Source organism: Rhinatrema bivittatum, chromosome 3 (assembly GCF_901001135.1).
Source record: "Rhinatrema bivittatum chromosome 3, aRhiBiv1.1, whole genome shotgun sequence".
NCBI lineage: Eukaryota > Metazoa > Chordata > Amphibia > Gymnophiona > Rhinatrematidae > Rhinatrema > Rhinatrema bivittatum.
Window position 1 is genome coordinate 40,494,743 of NC_042617.1, and position 18,495 is coordinate 40,513,237.

General features: G+C 40.6%; 1 protein-coding gene across 1 annotated transcript in view; it reads right to left on the reverse strand.

The window, feature by feature from the left end:
* The window catches only part of IARS2 (isoleucyl-tRNA synthetase 2, mitochondrial), a 165,046-nt gene that overhangs the window by 29,685 nt on the left and 116,866 nt on the right, over positions 1–18,495 (reverse strand).

An 18,495-nucleotide genomic window follows, 5' to 3' on the forward strand; every position in this document is an offset into this window, starting at 1 on the left:
GAAATGAAATTGTGGAAAGACTGAACAATTTCTTTGCTTCAGTGTTTATTGAAGAGGATGTTGGGGAGATACCAGTTTCGGAGACAGTTTTCAAGGGTGATGATTCAGATGAACTGAATCAAATCATGGTGAACCTGGAAGATGTGGTAAGCCAGACTGACAAACTGAAGAATAGTAAATCACCTGGACCGGATGGTATACACACCAGGGTTCTGAAAGAATTAAAAAATAAAATTTCAGACCAATTACAATGAATTTGTAACCAATCATTAAAATCATTCATTGTACCCAAGACTGAAAGGTGGCCAATGTAAAAATGATATCTAAAAAGGGCTCCAGGGATGATCCAAAAAATATAGACCGGTGAGACTGACTTCAGTGCTGGGAAAAATCTTGGAAACTTATAAAGAATAAAATCACAGAACAAGCATGATTTAATGGAACACAGCATGCCTCACAAATCTGGTACTTTTTTTTGAAGGAGGGAACAAACGTGGATAAAGTTGAATCAGTAGATGTGGTGTATGTGGATTTTCAGAAGGTGTTTGACAAAGTCTCTCATGAGAGATAGGAGGTGATTTCCTCTCGTGGACTGCAAACTGGCTAAAAGATGGAAATAGAGAGTAGGGCCAAATAGTCAGTTTTCTCAGTGGAAGAAGGTAAACAGTGGAGTGCTTCAGGGATCTATTTCTAAAATGATCTGGAAAGGGGTACGATGCGTGAGGTGATCAAATTTGCAGATGACACAAAATTATTTAAAGTAGTTAAATCACAAGTGGATTGTGATAAACTGCAGGAAGATCTTGTGAGACTGGAAGACTGGGTGTCCAAATGGCAGATGAAATTTAATGTGGACAAATGAAAGGTGATGCATATAGGGAAAAAATATCCCATGCTGTAGTTAAACAACATTAGGTTCCATGTTAGAAGATACTACCCAGGAAAAAGATCTGGGCGTCACAGTGGAAAATACATTGAAATAGTTGGCTCAGTGTGCTGTAGCGGTCAAAAAAGTAAAGTGTTAGGAATTATTATTAGGAGAATGTCATAATGCCTCTAAATCGCTCCATGGTGAGACTACATCTTGAATACTGGGCTCAATTGTTTGCTGCATCCCCCCCAAAAAAAAGATATAGTTGCACTAGAGAAGGTACAGAGAAGGGCAATTAAAATGATAAAGGGCATGGAATGGCTGCCCTATGAGGAAAGGCTGAAGAGGTTAGGGCTAAGGGGGGATATGATAGAAGTCTACAAAAGTTTGGAGAAACATATTTGGGCTTGGTTAGCACCTGTTAATTCAGGATTAGATTTCTTAGGCAAATTAAACCTTTCCTGGATACTGCGGTATTGAGAACAGTTGTTTTTGCTTTGCTGTTGTCTTCTCTTGATTATTGTAATGATTTATTTTTGGGTATGCCTGTAAAAACCTTTCGTAAATTACAAATAATTCAGAAGTACTAGGAGAAATGCTAATCTATTATTAGATGGCTCCCAGTGAGTGCAATGTAAATTTAAAAATTTGGTCCTGGCTTTTAAAATGCCAGCTAAAAAATCTATTAAATCGGTTCAAACTGAATAGATGTTTGAAATCTATGTCAGGTCATTTTCTGAAAGTGTGGGAAGTTAAAATGTTTCTACATTCTTGCCTGAAATCAAAATCTTTTTCAGGAATGATCCCTTTACTTTGTAATGAGTTACCATCTAATGTAAGAGAAGAGATGGATTTGCTTAAATTTAGGAGAACGTTAAAAACTTGAATGATGAAAATGTTTTTTATAGAGTGGATTTTTAATTTATTTTATTATTTTTAAGTTTATTTATTTTTCATTTTTTTTGTATAAATTGTTCAAATCCATGTTGTAAATCGCTTAGGAAGATATATTTTTAGGCGATAAATAAATTATTTTTAAATAAATAAAAATCATGAAAGGATTTGAACAGGCAAATGTGAATTGTTTTACTCTTTCAGATAACACATGAATAGGGGGTCACTCCATGAAGTTAGCAAATAGCACATTTAAAACAAATCAAAGAAAATTATTTTTCACTCAATGCACAAATAAGTTCTAGAATTCATTGCCAGAGGATGTGGTTAAGGCAGTTAGTGTAGCTGGGTTAAAAAAAAAGTTTTGGATAAGCTCCTGGAGGAGAAATCATCAACTGCTATTAAACAAGTTGACTTAGGAAATAGCTACTGCTTGTTGCTGGCATTAGTAGCATGGGATCTATTTCATGTTTGGGTACTTGCCAGGTGCTTGTGAATTGGACTGGCTTCTGTTGGAAACAGGATATTGGGCTTGATAAACCCTTGGTCTGACCCAGTATGGCATATCTTATGTTCTTATGATTACTGTAGCCAGATTGTGTTTATTTAGGTAGTTCCGTAGTTGGCGGATCTGATGCAGGTGTCTCAAGGTTCATCCCTCTTGGCAACATTATTCAACATTTATATGCTCCCACTGTGTAAATTATTGCCGGATTTAGGAATTTCTTTCTTGTATGTTGATGACATAGTTTTACATTCCATTCTCTAAATCATTTGAACATACTGTATCAACACTATCAACTTATATAAAAGCAATACAGCAAAAGCTAACAACTTAAACATTAAAAAATAATAAGTCTGAAATCATTGTGATGGCTAGTCCAAACGACGGTATATAAAAATCGAATAAATAAATAAATAAATATATAAATCAATTGGTTAAGTAGAAATTCCTCTATAGTTAAACCTCTGGTTCTAGATTTGGGTAATTTTTAAATTACTCCCTCAAATCAAATATAGGACTTAGATATACAGCTAGATGAAAATCTTACTATGAAAAAGCACATCAATAAATTAGTTAATACAGGTTATGCCAAATTGCTCCTATTATATTGGTTGAAACCTTTAACTTTCGAGGACTTCCATACTATATTGAAAACTTGTTTTCTCAGACTACTGTAACTCACCATTAAACGGTCTTCCCATGTCTCTTAAAACCATTACAACTATTACAAAATGCATCAGCTAGACTTTTATTGGGGACTAGGAAATTTGATCACATTACACCCTCAATGATTTCACTGCACTGGCTGCCAGTTCAATCCTCTATCACAAAGTATTAACGTTCATATTAAAAATCATTCATTTCAGTGATATTGGCTTGATCGGCGTGACATTATAACCATACACACCTCAGTGAATAGAAAGATCTCAAAATAAAGGACTACTGACTGTTCCTACAACACAGAGTACACATCTGACTCAAGTAAGAGACTGCATGTTTTCCTTAGCGGGTCCAAAGCTTTGGAATTCTCTACCTGAGATGTTACGTTTGATACCTGATAGAGATTTAAATGTGAACTAAAAACATGGCTAGTCGAAAATGCATATAATCTAACTTAGCATCAGAATGTAAAAGAACTACAATATCATGAAAGATGAGAGATATTAATCTGAAGCATGAGGAATAAAATGTATTAGAGAATGTAAGAATTTCAAATCTATGTATTGATTATGTGATAGTTGTTAATACTTTTATGTACTATTTGCCTTTTGTTTTATATCTTTAGTAAGCGGCTTTAATATATATTGGAACATCTCATTTGATGCATGCTAATTTTGTTCATGAAAGCTACCTCTGTAAACCATCAATAATAGTTGATTTATAGTTATGAATGTTATTTCTGTAAACCATTGTGATCTTGATATGGTACGACAGTATATAAAATGTCTAAATAAATAAATATTTTTGATTAAAGATAATTCTAATTTACATTGGAAATGTGAGAAGAAGAAAAATTATATTATAGGAGACAATTTGTTTTCTTCTTAACTTTTCTATATATTATTTAGTTTTTCCTTTTGACATTTTGGAAAAATTCTATATAGAAAATGTAAAGGTCTCAAAACAATTCCTTCTTCCAATATCTAATGCTTTTTATTTGCCTGCACAGAATAACATCCAGTCAGTAGTACAAGCAGTTTCTTCTGGATTAGAATGAAGGAGAAGAGGAAGGAGCAAGAAGGAGAAGGCAAGAAAATATATAAGATTTTTCTCTTCTTTAGTCATCCTTTATATCTTTTTTTTTAATATATAGATCTGCCAAATCAACCCTTCTTGGGCCGGACACTTTAACTGTGGGGTTCACTAACTTGAGCTAACCAGGTGCCTGGTCCTCTGACCACTGAAAAGAAATAACAAAACCTTTTGCTCAAAGTCGCACTAAGAGAGTTAAGCCAGTGAGAAATCTTGCTGCACCACCAGCATGCTGGAGGCAGAGAATACTGGCTTTCTCTAAGCTGCCCCACATCTAAGTAGTAGTGATGACATTACAGAGAAAACTGTGGGTTCTGCCTCCATCTGCTGGCAGGCGGGGGGAATAACCCACTTGTCTGGACTGGTGCAGCAAGATAAGGAAATGTAGTTCTAGTGCTTGCTGCTATTACAGACCACACAGAGCACGAATTGCTGCTGTAGGCTGCACCACTGTTACAGCCAGAGGAGGAAAGGAGAGAAGGCTGAAGCTTGAGAAAACGAGGAAGGAAGGTAAAAAAGGGCTGGCGGAAGAAGAGATGAAGGAAAAGACTGAAAGGGGGCTTGGGGAAACAAAAGTGAAAAAATAAAAAATGTAATTTATAAGCAAAAGAAATAAATATTTTAATAAAAATACAAACTTTGGCTGATGCCCACATTTTCTAATTATGTTTGCACTCTGCTAGAAAGGTCCTGCACTGCAGAATGTACTAATTCTCATGGGAGAGGTCAAACACCTTTTGCTATTTAATTCAGTGATTTTGAGAGGGCTTCAATCCTCAAACTCCTTATAGAGATGTTTAGAATAGCCATAATATTCAGGGATCTGAAAACTACACCAGGACCTACTTATCAGGGATGAAATACACTTGCCGTGTCCTCCCTTCCCCCTAAATAGTTTGTTTGGATAGAGGGAGGGTGTGGTGGGAATATATGGTGTGGACATTTCTTCTCTAAAAAGGAGTTCACTCCCTATCCCTTGCTCCCCCCCCACCCCTCCCGTCCCCTGCAGCCCTGGCTCCCCTCACCACTCTACCCCATAGAAGTGCTTTTAATCTCCTCATCAATCCAGCCTGGCACAGCCCTCTTTCCTCCTTCAGGTACATGCTTCCCTGTTCCACCGCTCTTCCCTCTCTTCTCCAACCACTCCCCTCTACTCCCTTACCCTGCTGCAACCCTCTCTCTACTCAGTGTGACCCTGCTCCTGCTGCCTCCCAGGTTCCTGTCAAGGTGGAATATGCTGCCTTCCCACTATCCCATGCGACAATTGGGATGCTTCCCTCTGCTACACTATTTTTGCTCAGCCACGGAGGAGTGGTATTCTCTGTGACTGACTGACTGACACACTACTTATGCTCCCCATGGTTAAGCTCGAATGGCTGCTTCTTCCTCTTGGCTGCCGTGGAGGTTTCTTTGGCCTCGTTCTGCTCTCTGACAATGAGCAGGCAAGTGCATTTTCAAAAGCCTGTGAATACTCATGAGATATTTTCATACATGTGGTCTAAGAACCAGGCTCATTTTAAAACTCAGGTTAAAACTCAAACCATGTGTTGGCCCCAAGAACCAAAGCTGGGAATACTGACTTCAAAGCATTGTATGGCATGACAATCGTCATCACTACCAGTACAAACACTATTTTATATAGCATGTTTTAAACAAAAGTGTTTCAGAACCCAATCTAGAAAAACTATTCACAGTCTATTCAGTTAACTATTCACAGACTCCTTCAATGCCACAAGGATAAGTAAAGTTTTATGAGTTCCGTTTCTCCCAAGTAAAGGATAGGAATATATGGGTAGAGGTCACTACTTCTAGCACTTTCAGTTTTATTACAGCCCTTGAAAAAGTAAGAATGCCAAAGACTGAACTTTGGAGGCACAATAAAGCAGATTAATCTGAGATTTGGAAGACCCACAGATGCATTTAAGTCTGGATAATAAAAGGCATGTGAACTCTTTTCTTTGGCCCAGTAGGCCCTCCTTTCTCTTCAAGTTCAACTGGAACCAGTTCTGGATCCTGGTGCCACGAACCTTCATTCACATCAACTCAGGGATTCCCCCCCCCCCCCCATCCTCCTACATTCCTATTCTAGCCATTGCAGCAACAATCCTGGGCCGGGAACCATGCACCAGGACTCCATTTAGCACATTATATCATGGGCTCTAAATCCAGCCATCAGGTGTCACCTCAATGACCATGACTCCCTCTCCCCTTGGAAGTCGCACCATCCTGACATACCCAGATCTTCTCACTGAGAGGGGCAATGTTAACCATTACACCTAGGGATAACTGTACTCACGTCACAAAAATCTGCGATAGGGTCTGGACAATCAGCATCAGAGAATAGCAGGGCTCAAATTATACACAAAAAGGAAGAAGAACTGTGGAGCGGGGATTGGGGAGGGAAGATGGAGTGGGTGTAGAGGGACCAGGCCGGGTGCAACCTGTGTATATGGAAGGGACCAAGGCTGGGTGTGAACTGTCTCTCTCACACACATTTATGTGACCCTAGCAGCAGCAGAAGCAGTGGGGCTAACAGGCATTCATGTTGTATCTCTTCAACTTTTGCCATCTTCCCTCATGGCCTCCTCAACTATACCAGAAAACCAAACAAAAATCAAGGCCATGTGGCTGCTCCCATCTAGGTAAGCAGCTCCAACACCCTCTGCTCTGCTTTCTCTGGGGGTTGGGGGGGGGGGGGGGGCAAAAATGACCTGTGCCCTAACCATACCTATGTTTCTGCACGGAGGATTTACAATCCCAGCTCTTTTCTGTTTCCGTGGGGGAGTCAGAACCAATTTATACAGCCAACTCTACTCTGCCTCTTTTGGTCTACTTCAGGATCACCCCAAATTCTCATGTTTCCTATAGAAGAGGGAAGGGGGGAAACAACAGGAAGGAAGGGGCTGGATTACGGAGCAGAGTGGCTGCTCCTGGCTCACCCCTTCCTCTCCACTTCCATGCAGGCTGCCTGGAAGGGAAGGGCTGGAGCAGAACACCCCTGCTGCTATGCTTCTTACTGCAAGTCTGAAAAGAAGTGTTGGAACTGTATTCCAGGTCATTCCCCCAGAAATTAAGACCTGGAGAACAGTAAAAGGCACCTTCTTGAAGGAAATGACTCATAAGAACTGCTATATTGAGTCAGACCAAGGGTCTATGAAGCCCAGTATCCTGTTTCCAGCAGTGGCCAATCCAAATCCCAAGTACCCAGCAGGATCCCAAATAGCAGATAGATTCCATGCTGCTTACAGCCAGGGATAAGCAGTGGCTTTCCCCAAGTCTACCCACTTCATAATGGTTTATGGACTTTCCCTCCAGGAATTAGTCTAAACCTTTTTTTAAAGCCAGCTTTGCTTACTGCCTTTAGTACATCCACCAGAAATGAATTCCTGAGTTTGTTTGTGCATCGAGTGAAAAAATGTGCTACTTAGCAAATTCATGGAGTGTGCCCTAGTGTTCTTATTTTTCAAAAGAATTAAAAGCCAATTTGTATTCTCCCGTTTCACACCACTCGATTGTATAGACTTCTATCATATCCCCCCTCAGATGGTCTCTTCTCCAAGCTGAAAAGCTCTAACCTCTTTAGCCTTTCCTCATAAAGGAGCCACTCCATCCTCTATCATTTTGGTCGCCCTTCTCTGTACCTTTTGTAGTTCTGCTATATCTTTTTGAGCTGCAATGACCAGAATTTCACACAGTATTCTAGGTGTGGCCACACCATGGAATGATATAGAGGTATTGTGATACTCTGTTTTATTCTCCATTTCATTTCTAATAATTCCTAACATTGTTTGCTTTTTTGACTGTTGCCACAGACTGAGCCAGGGATTTTAGCATATTGTTATTGTCTTAAATATTGTTTTAATTTTGTGTATGTGTCTGGTAATGAGCGGGTAAAATTATTGTAAATAAATTGTCCATCCCTAGATCCTTTTCCTGGGTGGTGACTCCTAATATGGAACCTAACTGTAATAACAGGCTGGATAATATTTACCTATGTGCATCACTTCGCACTTGCCCACATTAAATTTATTCTGCCTTATCGATGCCCAGCCTTGGAAGGTTCTCTTGCAATTTCTCACAATTCACTTGTAATTTAATAACGTAAAATGTCTCATCTGCAAATCTGATCACCTCACTTGCTCCCTCTTCCAGATCAATTATAAGTGTGTTCAAAAGATCCCTGGGATACGCCCCTATTTAACTTCCTTCATTGAGAAAACTAACCATTCAGTCCTATTCTCCATTTCCTATCTTTTCATTTCGGAATCCATATTACAACATTGCCTCGTATCCCATGACTCTAATTTCCTGAGGAGTCTCATGAGAAACTTTATCAAATGCCTTCTGAAAATCCAGATATACTATATCCAATGAGACAACCATTATCCATATGTATATAAACCCCTTCCAAAAATGTAGCAGATTGGTCAGACAAGACTTCACTTTGGAGAATCCATGCTGGCTGTGTCCCAATAAACCATGTCTATCCATGTGTTCTGTAATTTTATTCTTCAGAATATTTCCTACAAATTTTTCCTAGTACTGACAACAGGCTCACCAGTCTATAGTTTCCCTTTCTAAAGACTGACATTATAATGGCTACCTCCAGTTTTCAGGTATGGTAGGTCACAAATTACTAATACATCTTCAATTTCATTTTTGAGTTTTCAGAACTGTGGGATGTAAGTCATTTGGTTCACGTAATTTGTTACTCTTTAGTTTGTCATGTTGCCCTATTACCGTATTTCTTCGATTGTAAGATGCCATAGATTGTAAGATGCACACTAATTTCAGTACCACCACCAATCAAAAAAGCTTTGCTTAAAGAAAAAAATAAATTTCTCAGAATATCTTCTAAAATTTCTTAGGAATTTTGTAGTATTTTTTAGAATATTTCTAAGAATGATTCTAAGAATAAAATGAAACTAATATCTAATAAATATTTTTACTGTAATAGAATTCAATTTACTAGCAAAAACAATAGTGAAACACATTAATCGTAAACAATGTCACAAAAACAAAATACAAAATTCTACCACAGATATTTTATTAATTTCATCCTTCCGAATCCATAAAATGAGACAGATTCATCAGAGTCAGATTCTTCTGAGACCTCTTTAACTTCATTCTCATAATATATCGTCTTCTGAGCCATTGTGAGAGTTGGGGATACAACATTTTAAAGATGAGTGCTGCACTATTCTTTCTGGGATTAGCTTCCAAGCTGTTGATATCCATTCTGCCAATTTTGATCCCGGTGCTTTCGTAATTTTTCCAGAAGGTGTCAGTGGAAGGTTGTCAGTTAACAGCCAGGATTCATATTCCTTTCTCAAGTAATCCTTAAATGGTTTGTTGACTGAAACCATCAAGTGGCTGTAGTTGGCTAGTCTTGCCACCAGGAATCACAACCAAGTCACCACGTTTTTGCACGATTTTATTTTTCACCTAGTCTGACAAATGTCCCCCTAAATGCATCAAGTACTAGCATGGTAGGTGGGTTAAAAAGCCTTCCGGGACGTCTATTCCACACAACACTTAGCCAGTCTTCCCTAAGCTCTGCCATCATCTATCCATTTTTTTGTGCACGCACAATAATATCTTTGGGGAAAATTGCATTCTTCGGTATGATTTTTCGATTTAAGATGAAATATGGTGGCAACTTATGACCATCAGCGGTGATACATAACATCACAGTGTTATGTTGTTCTTCGTAGCTAGTACTTATCTTGACTTCTTTAGCACCTTTAGAGTTGACAGTGTAATTTTGAGGCATATAAAAGAACGGTGTTTCATCAGCATTTTGAATCTGACTGAACTCATTATTTTCTTTTTTCCCTTAATTTGGTCATGTGTTGCTCAAAGTTAATCAAATTCTGTTCAAAGTCTGCAGGAATTTTTTGACAGACAGATGTTTGGGTCTTAACGATAAACCCACTACGAAATTTTGCAAACACTGGGGTAGATTTTAAAAGAAGCACGCGCGGCCTACAGCTGCCGGCACGCGATCCTCCGACACGCATCCCAGGGCTTTACGCGCACCACTGGGCTTTTTTTTTTTTTTTTTATTTAATCTTTATTATAATTTTCCAAATTATTAAAGTAAGACAAAACTTACAAAAGAAAAAAGAATACAGCCATATTAATAATCATGGTAATTATATATATCCAATATCACATTTTAACTTAATTGGCCAAATCCTTAAACAAAGAAATCTGCGGAGACTAAAATTATTAGGAGTTATTCAGGTATTCTATATTTATATTTATAACGGCTGACATTACTGATGACTTAAATTTTCTAAATCCCTCTTAGTGCTCGCTAGGAGATATTATAGAAATCACCCTAGCATTTACAAATGACTTGAGTTGCTCTGGATAATAAAACACGAAGCATTCATCTTTTCTTTTTACAATGCATCTGCTAGGGTCTCTCAAGACATAAGAGTAGCCTAAATTTTTTACCTGTGTTCTAAACAACAAAAATTCCCTTCTCCTTTGCTGTGTAGCACGAGCAAGGTCCGGGAAAATTCTCACCCCAGCTCCATAAAATGGAGTTGATATATTCTTAAAGAAATTTTTCATCACAATTCCTATATCTTGCACAGTGGCAAAGGTAACTAGGAGGGTTGCTCTATCACACAATTCTATTAAGGAATCTTCCAAGTATCCAGTTAAATTTTCCATTATCTCAGCCTGATTTTCATTCCGCACTCTAGACATCTGTGGGGACTTTAAGAAAATTTGCTTGGTGATACTAGGTAACCCCTGTTCATCAAGCTTTAAATTTTCAAGAAAATATTTCTTAAGAGTGACTTCCATCGTTTGCCCCACTATCTTTGGAAAATTTGTAAATCTAAGGTTGAGATGTTTGGAATAATTTTCAAGATATTCAATTCTACGTGAAGCTGAGGTAACATCCTTAATAAGCTTAGTTTGAACATTAACATTTTTTTCTATAGCAGCTTCTATTTTATTTATTCTGGATTCACTTTTTTCTACTTTATCTTCCATTTTTTCTATCTTAGTATTGAGAATTCCAACATTTGCATTTGTCTCAAATAAAGCTTTACTCAAACCAGCCACTAAGTCCCATAATGAGTCAAATGTCACAATTGCTGGCTTTGCTGGTAATAAGGGGGCTGACTCGCCCACCCTATCAGCCAGACTATTCTCCACCATCATCTGCTTTTCCATTCTTACTCCCACTCCCTGCTCAGGAGTTGATGTTGATACTACCGCCAAACCTCCATTAACACCTATCGCGGTTCCTTCAGGAGATTCTGGAAAGCTGAGACGCTCACACCCGGGTTCTACTCCTGCCAAGACATCCCCAACCCCTTCGGTTGGCTGTACATCGGCAAACACGGGCGAGCTGGTGGGTGACTTCATTATTAGGCGTTGGGGATCAGGAGGAGACAGAGTCACTTCCCCTGACGGCGAAGGAGCTCCCACCTCCAGTGCCATAGCGGGGACATTCTCCTCTAAGGTCACCAATGCAGGAGATTAAGCGGTGATTTGTATTCGGGGGGAGTTCGGAGGGGTAGACCCGAACTCTCCCCTTCCTTTTAGGAGGCATACTTCAAGGAAATTTTCAAACTAGTTCTAGCGGCTTACTCACTGCGTTTATTACAGCCTTCTGTCTCCTTTTGAAGGACTGTGTTGCTTCACGGCTCCTATCAGCTCCAAACCTCCGTCCTGCTCCGGACTAAGCCGGACCAAGCCGGCGCGCGCCCCTTGTGTGCGTGCGGCTTGGTGGCGCGCCGGCGTTGGCGGGGCGCCGCACAGACGCTGATTTTATAGTCGTCTCGTCCCCTTCAGATGACGTCAGGGGCTTCAGGGGTGGAGCACAGGTGTTCTTCCCGGTTCTGCAGGCTGCTCTCAGCGTTCAGGGCTAGCGCAACGCCAAAAGCCAGATAGTCTCTCTGCACACGGGTAGGTCCCTCTGCCGCTAGCACAGCCGCAACAGTACTCACGCAGACGCTGATTTTATAGTCGTCTCGTCCCCTTCGGATGACATCAGGGGCTTCAAGGGTGGAGCACAGGTGTTCTTCCCGGTTCTGCAGGCTGCTCTCAGCGTTCAGGGCTAGCGCAGCGCCAAAAGCCAGATAGTCTCTCTGCACACAGGTAGGTCCCTCTGCGGCTAGCACAGCCGCAGCAGTACTCACGCAGACGCTGATTTTATAGTCGTCTCATCCCCTTCAGATGACGTCAGGGGCTTCAGGGGTGGAGCACAGGTGTTCTTCCTGGTTCTGCAGGCTGCTCTCAGCGTTCAGGGCTAGCGCAACGCCAAAAGCCAGATAGTCTCTCTGCACACGGGTAGGTCCCTCTGCCGCTAGCACAGCCGCCTCCCACTGGGCTTTTTAAAAATAAGCCCGGCGCACGTAACCTTTTTAAAATCCGGCCCACTGGGTTTATCTAGTGTATACAAATCTTTCTCATGCATATTCATTGTGAATATCTTGAAAACCTGACTGGCTACGTATGTCCTGAGGACTGGGTTGAGAACCCCTGATTTTGAACCAGTCAGCTTGAAATGCTTCTCTCTTCTACTGGTATCAATCAGTATGCATGTTCCATACCAGAGCAGGGGAGCAGCATTTCAACCTGACTGATTCTCGATGTCCACATTAAAGTACTTCTTTAAAGACTGTTGCTATAGCAGCCGGCCTTGTATGATATTACTTCCATTTTGGATAAGCTCCTGAAAGTTTGATATGTCCATATAAATAAGTTATATTCAATTTTCCTGTATTTTTGATTCATGAAATAATTTATTGACTAGTATTTCCTATGCCTCTATCTTCTGATTTTAATGAAAAAGAAAAAACTAGCAGAGGCTTTTTGATAACTTAATTATAAGGCTTCTTCCTGTGCACATGCAGACGAGTTTTGGTGTGAAAAATTAAGAGGTGTATTCCCATAATTCAGCAACAAGTCATGAAATAGCCAAAGAACAGTTTATAATCCCCTTCATATTTGAAGCTTATCTAAAGCTTTGTTTACTTTTACCTCTAAATGCAATGTGCTGCAGTTTTAATGCTATCAAATAAAAGCCATGTCTTTAAAATTACACTATATCTGTCTGTCAGCACTGATAGAGAAACCATAAAATCAATCCATTCACCCAGTTAACCATTAAGCCAGTCAACCAGAGTTAAATGACAATGCAGGCCTTCATATTTCAATACAAAATGGAGAATTCCCAGCTTAGGAGGATTTTAGATTCAGAAGTGTTATGCAGACACTCTACTGTATGCTGATATAGGAAGGTATTCTCCCCATGGCTCTATCATTAACATATGGTCTACAGTTTTCTGAAGCAATGTGATTGTATTCTTAGACATGGAATAATCACCTTAAAAAGTGAGCACTAGGCATGACGCAATTCTCTTCTCTCTTATGGCAGACTATGAGGTAGGTATGGTTGATAGAACGTAAGTATTTTTATAAGATGAACATGACTTAATATTTATTTATTTATTTATTTATTTTTAATTTTTTATATACCGGAATTCCTGTATGCAATACAAATCAATCCGGTTTACATGTAACAAAAAGGTTGCCCTGGTCTGGGAGGTTAGACCGGGGTTTTTTTACATAGAACATTGAACAATAACAATCAACCAATGAACATTAACATTAACATTATTACAAGGAACAATGAGAGATAGGTAGAACATGGAATCAGTCAAGCAGCAGAACAGAGTATGAAGTGGTCTGAAAGGCAGAAATTGGCGGAAAGGGAACTGTAGTAAACTGTGCGGAATAAGACTACAACATGAGAATTTTGGTTGTCGAAAACAGGATCTCTCAATTCCAGCTCTTGAGGTTCACAAACAGATCTGTTTTTTAGGAGAACCCAAATTATGTAAACTAGCCTTGCTCTCGATACATATGCATGCAATTTTCTCTCATAAATATTTATTGTGGAATGTCTTGAAAACCAGACCTGTTTCCAGGACAAAAGCATAAGCAAAGGAGACATTTGATAAAATTGACTCATTGAAACGCTGAGTGTTTGCAAGTCTTTTTTACAATCGTGGGAACTTCTAGTTCGACTTTCATCTGGCTGAAATTGCCTAGAGATCGAGTGGAGTGCAGGTTTGATTTCAACTCTGGTGCTCATTGGAAAAGCTCACCTGCTGTATGAAGAATAATCATCTGCAAGAATTGAAATAGCCCCTGAAGCAGCTCAAGGAGCGAAACTCGGCCTGAGTTGGGCTTTTTTTTTACACTCTGTGCTAAATAAAGAGCTTAATAAGAATTCCTGGTGTTTATTGATCCTTTTCCTTCTATTCATTGTGGATATCCTGAAAAAGCGACTGGATTACTGGACTTTACCTATTTGTTTACTATTTTATATCCCTGGGTATTACCAGCATAAACAGGCAGTGCTAAACTGGCAGTTAACCAGGTTGCTGTGAGACAAGTAGAATGCCAACATCCCTATGTGAGTTGATTGGCGGTGCTGGCTGGTGCAGGAGAGGCAAGGCAGGGGTGTTGTAAAATCTCCTCCAAGTCAGCCCCCTTCAAGGTGCAGGGGTTCTTGGGCCAGTGGTATTGGAATTGCTTCTGTGTGTCCCTGTGACTGTAATGGGTAAACTCTGACAATATGCACTGCTTCTGTGCAGCATGGGCCGCAAGGGAGGAGGAGAAGGGCTAGTGCAGGCAGTGAACCAGGAGGAGCAGCAGCCTTGAGCAAGGAGCAGAAGCAGGGCAGGAAAAGTAGTGGCCAGCACAGGCTGTGAGTCAAGAGTGGGGCAGGAAAAGCAATGGGCCAGAAGTAGTGGCGAGTGTTGAGTATGAAGAGAGAAGTCACGTGGGCTACCCAAGCAGGAGCCGCCGCTGCCACCAGGCAGAGGGGCCAGGGAAGCCTGCAAAGCCACTGTTGATGTTAAGGAAGCGGGAAGGACCCAGAGAGGCCCACAAAGCTGCTGATATTGGGGAGGGGATGGCTCAGCCTGTGAAGTTGATCTCTCCCATTGGAGTGCTTGCCAGAATGGAGGGGGTGATAAGGGAAAGAATGAATTGGAATAATACCTGGAGAGAGGGAGAAAATGAATGCCCAGAGGGACGGGAGGTGAGGAGGAACAGGAGAGTGGCTGAAGGGAAGGTTGGGGAAGGGGGATAGAATGTTTCAACGGGAGAGGGTTATCGATGATAGAAGAGGGAGAGAAGGGATGGATGGATAGATAAAGGGGGAAAAATGCCTCAAGGGAGGGAAGGCAAGGGGAAGCCCTTTTTCTAAAAATATTCAAAAGTCTATTTTCCATATGTTTTGAGACTGGGGTGCCAAATACTTTAGGTACGCCTCTGGACAAAGGCAAAAAACACACAAATGAAGGTTCAAGGGAAAAAATAAAATCATAAGCTGCTGAGCAGCATTATTTATTAGTGTAAAAAACAAAACAACCAACCATGTGGTTGACAGAAGTATTAAAAAAAACCCCAGAAAATTCTGAAATAAAGAAAATCTATCTAAAATTGCATGAGGGAGAAAACAAAACCCACAGGGCCCTGCAAGGAAAAAAAAAAAAGCAGCTTCTGTGGCTCTAGGAACTTTCACTGCTGTAGCTGTGAGAGAGCAAAGAACCACGACTTTCAGGCAATGAGGAAATGATGAGACTGAGGGGCCCCTGCCTGGGAGACAGGGACTTAAGGCTGCACATGCTCAGTAGAGCATGCTGAAAGTGTCTAGCTTTGAACTCGAAGCTCCATGCTGGGAACTCTTGGATGATGTAACCCTCTGGTGAGGACTCCCATCCTGCTTGTCTTCAGAGAAGCCTGTGGGCCCCCCCCCCCCCCCCAGCTCGGCTTCAGGAGTTTTGGGGGTGCTTCCAGGGGGCTAGTGGGGGGAGGGGGAGAAAGAGACTGTCAGCTCTGCACTTTAATACAGGTAGGTGAGAGAGGACTTAGTTGGCTGAGCACTGATACTTTCAGCACTAGCCAGCTAAGTTTAGTTACTCAAAAGCTGAGTGCTCTAATTTTAGGTAGCAAAGTTTAGCCACTTAGATTTCGGATGAAAATCAGCTTAACTTAGGGGATCAAAATTTGGCTGAGAGGCTCAGTCTTTTTTTTTTTTTTTTAATTGGACTGCCAAGGTCCATCCAAGTCTAACCTTTTGCATTTCTGGTGTAGTGCCATGGAACCCATGATGTTTGTCTTTCACCTTACTTCACAAACTGAAATCCTCTGTACTTGTCCCATGCTTTCTTGAAGTCTGTCAATGTTTCTGTCTCCCCACCTCTCACTGTGAGGCCTTTCCAGGCATTTATTACCCCTACACTGAAAAAATATTGCCAGGTTTTGGTCCTGAGTTTACCTTCTGATTCTCATGCCATGATCTCTTGTTTAGAACAATCTTTCCTTTGAAAAAGGTTTGTTTCTTGTGCATTACTGATAGCTTTAAGGTATTTGAATGTTTCTCTTAGAATGGCTCCCCTTCCCCGGTCTTTCCTTCTCTCTAGGTCTAGGGTAACACATATTTTGGTCCATAAGTCTCATCTCATAGGACTTCTGGTGTAGACCCTGCACAATGTTGTAATTTATTTTCTGGACTGCTTTGTTTCGAGCTAAGGCCTCCAGAAAAGGACACAGTATTTAGGTGAAGCTTCACCAGGCATTAGCGTCTGCTTTCTTGGAGGAGAAGTCCATTACCTGCTATTAATTGAGTTGACTTAGATACTAACCACTGCTATTACTAGCAACGGTAACATGGTATAGACTTAGTGTTTGGGTACTTGCCAGGTTCTTGTGGCCTGGATTGGCCACTGTTGGAAACAGGATGCTGGGCTTGATGGACCCTTGGTCTGACCCAGTATGGCATGTTCTTATGTTCTTATGCTTTTTTCCTACTGGCTATGCCTCTCAGTAAGCACTCTTAGCATCTTTCTGTCTCTGATTACAACTTATTACACAAGCTCTTGCCACAGCGATTTGATATAGACTCCTGACCACCACATAGGCAAGGACCTACCTATTGTAACTCACCTTGAGCACAGGTATGGAAAGGTAAGTACTTAAATCCAAAGTGCACCCTGAGATCCTCAGACGTAATCATCCTAAGGTCTCTCTCCCAGTTAATGCAGCTCAGTTCTCTCTCTCATCCGCCCCCCCATCATGTACAGCTTCCTTGGATTTCTGCACGTCAAAGTATGATTCTGTCCTTTTTTGCACTGAGCCTGATCACACCTTGAGCTTTTCTAGATACCATTTCATTGTATTTATTCCCTCAAGAGGAGAAGTGTCCACTCTGTTGCATTTCCATCTTCATTTCACGTTAGCACACTTCTCCAAGGATCACTATCTTCTAAATGACCTGAACCCCGAGGTCTTGCATTTAGAATAAAAAGGTTAAATTACTTTCATGACCTTTAGCGTGAGGTTTCTCCTTGAAGGCAGGTGCTATTTGGAAATCATACCGAGATTGTTGCTATGCTATGTTGCTAAGAAATAAAAGTTGGCCTACAAATTTGTTTTGCAAAGCTACAAAGATTATTGTCACAAGGTATGGTAGTACGAAGTTCAACAAATCCATTCTAAAAAAAAAAAAAAAAAAAAAAAAAAAAGATTTTGCAAAAGGATATGCAGGACACCCAACTCAAAGTGTGTGATAGACCAAACACATGACAAGCAGGGTGCACAGCATTAATACCAGCAACAATAAATGAAAGATTCAACAGTATTCTCTCTATATATAATGCTTTAAATATTTCAGCAGGGTTCTGAAAATCCAGTCACTCCTTGGTTGGCGAGACTGTGGCATCTTCGGCCCCGATAGAGGCCTGGGAGTCAGCAGGGAGGAAAACAGTGAGGGCCGAGGAATAAAGAAGAGGAGGAGACAAAGAGCAGAAGATAGATGTCTGAGGAGGGAAGAGGAAGAGAGTGAAAAGGCTGTCTGTGTGTGTATGGGGGGGGGGGTCAGGAGAAAGGAGGAGAGAGATAATTTACATATTTATATTCCCCATTTTACCAGTATCATCTCGGAGAAAGTGGATCACAGATTGTTGGAAAGGGGATGAGAGGAGGGTGAGAGGGCTGAGGTGGGAGAAGAACTGGAGGAGGAAAGAGAGGACTGCACCTAGGTGGAGTGGGAGGAAAGTGTGGGAGCTAGGGAATGAGGGCTATATTTATTTATTTGTTTAGTTTTATATACCGTCATTCGGTTCAGCCACCATAACGGTTTACAGAGAATAAACCATTAAAAACATTGATGCATAAATTAATAGTGGAAAAGAAGAAGGGATCGGGGAGAGGTTGGTGGTGAAAAAGGGAGCATAAGGAAAAGAAGGGAAAAGGATAGTGGTAACAGTATTGGTATTTAAACATATTCAGGATGGTCTTCTAGTGTTAATTATAAGTTCATATTGCTATTATGATGGTCGTTGCCAGACGATATTTCATTATCTCTTTTGCATGAGTATGGTTGGTAGTCTTGGTTAAAATTAGATTGTTGAAATAAATGATCATTAAC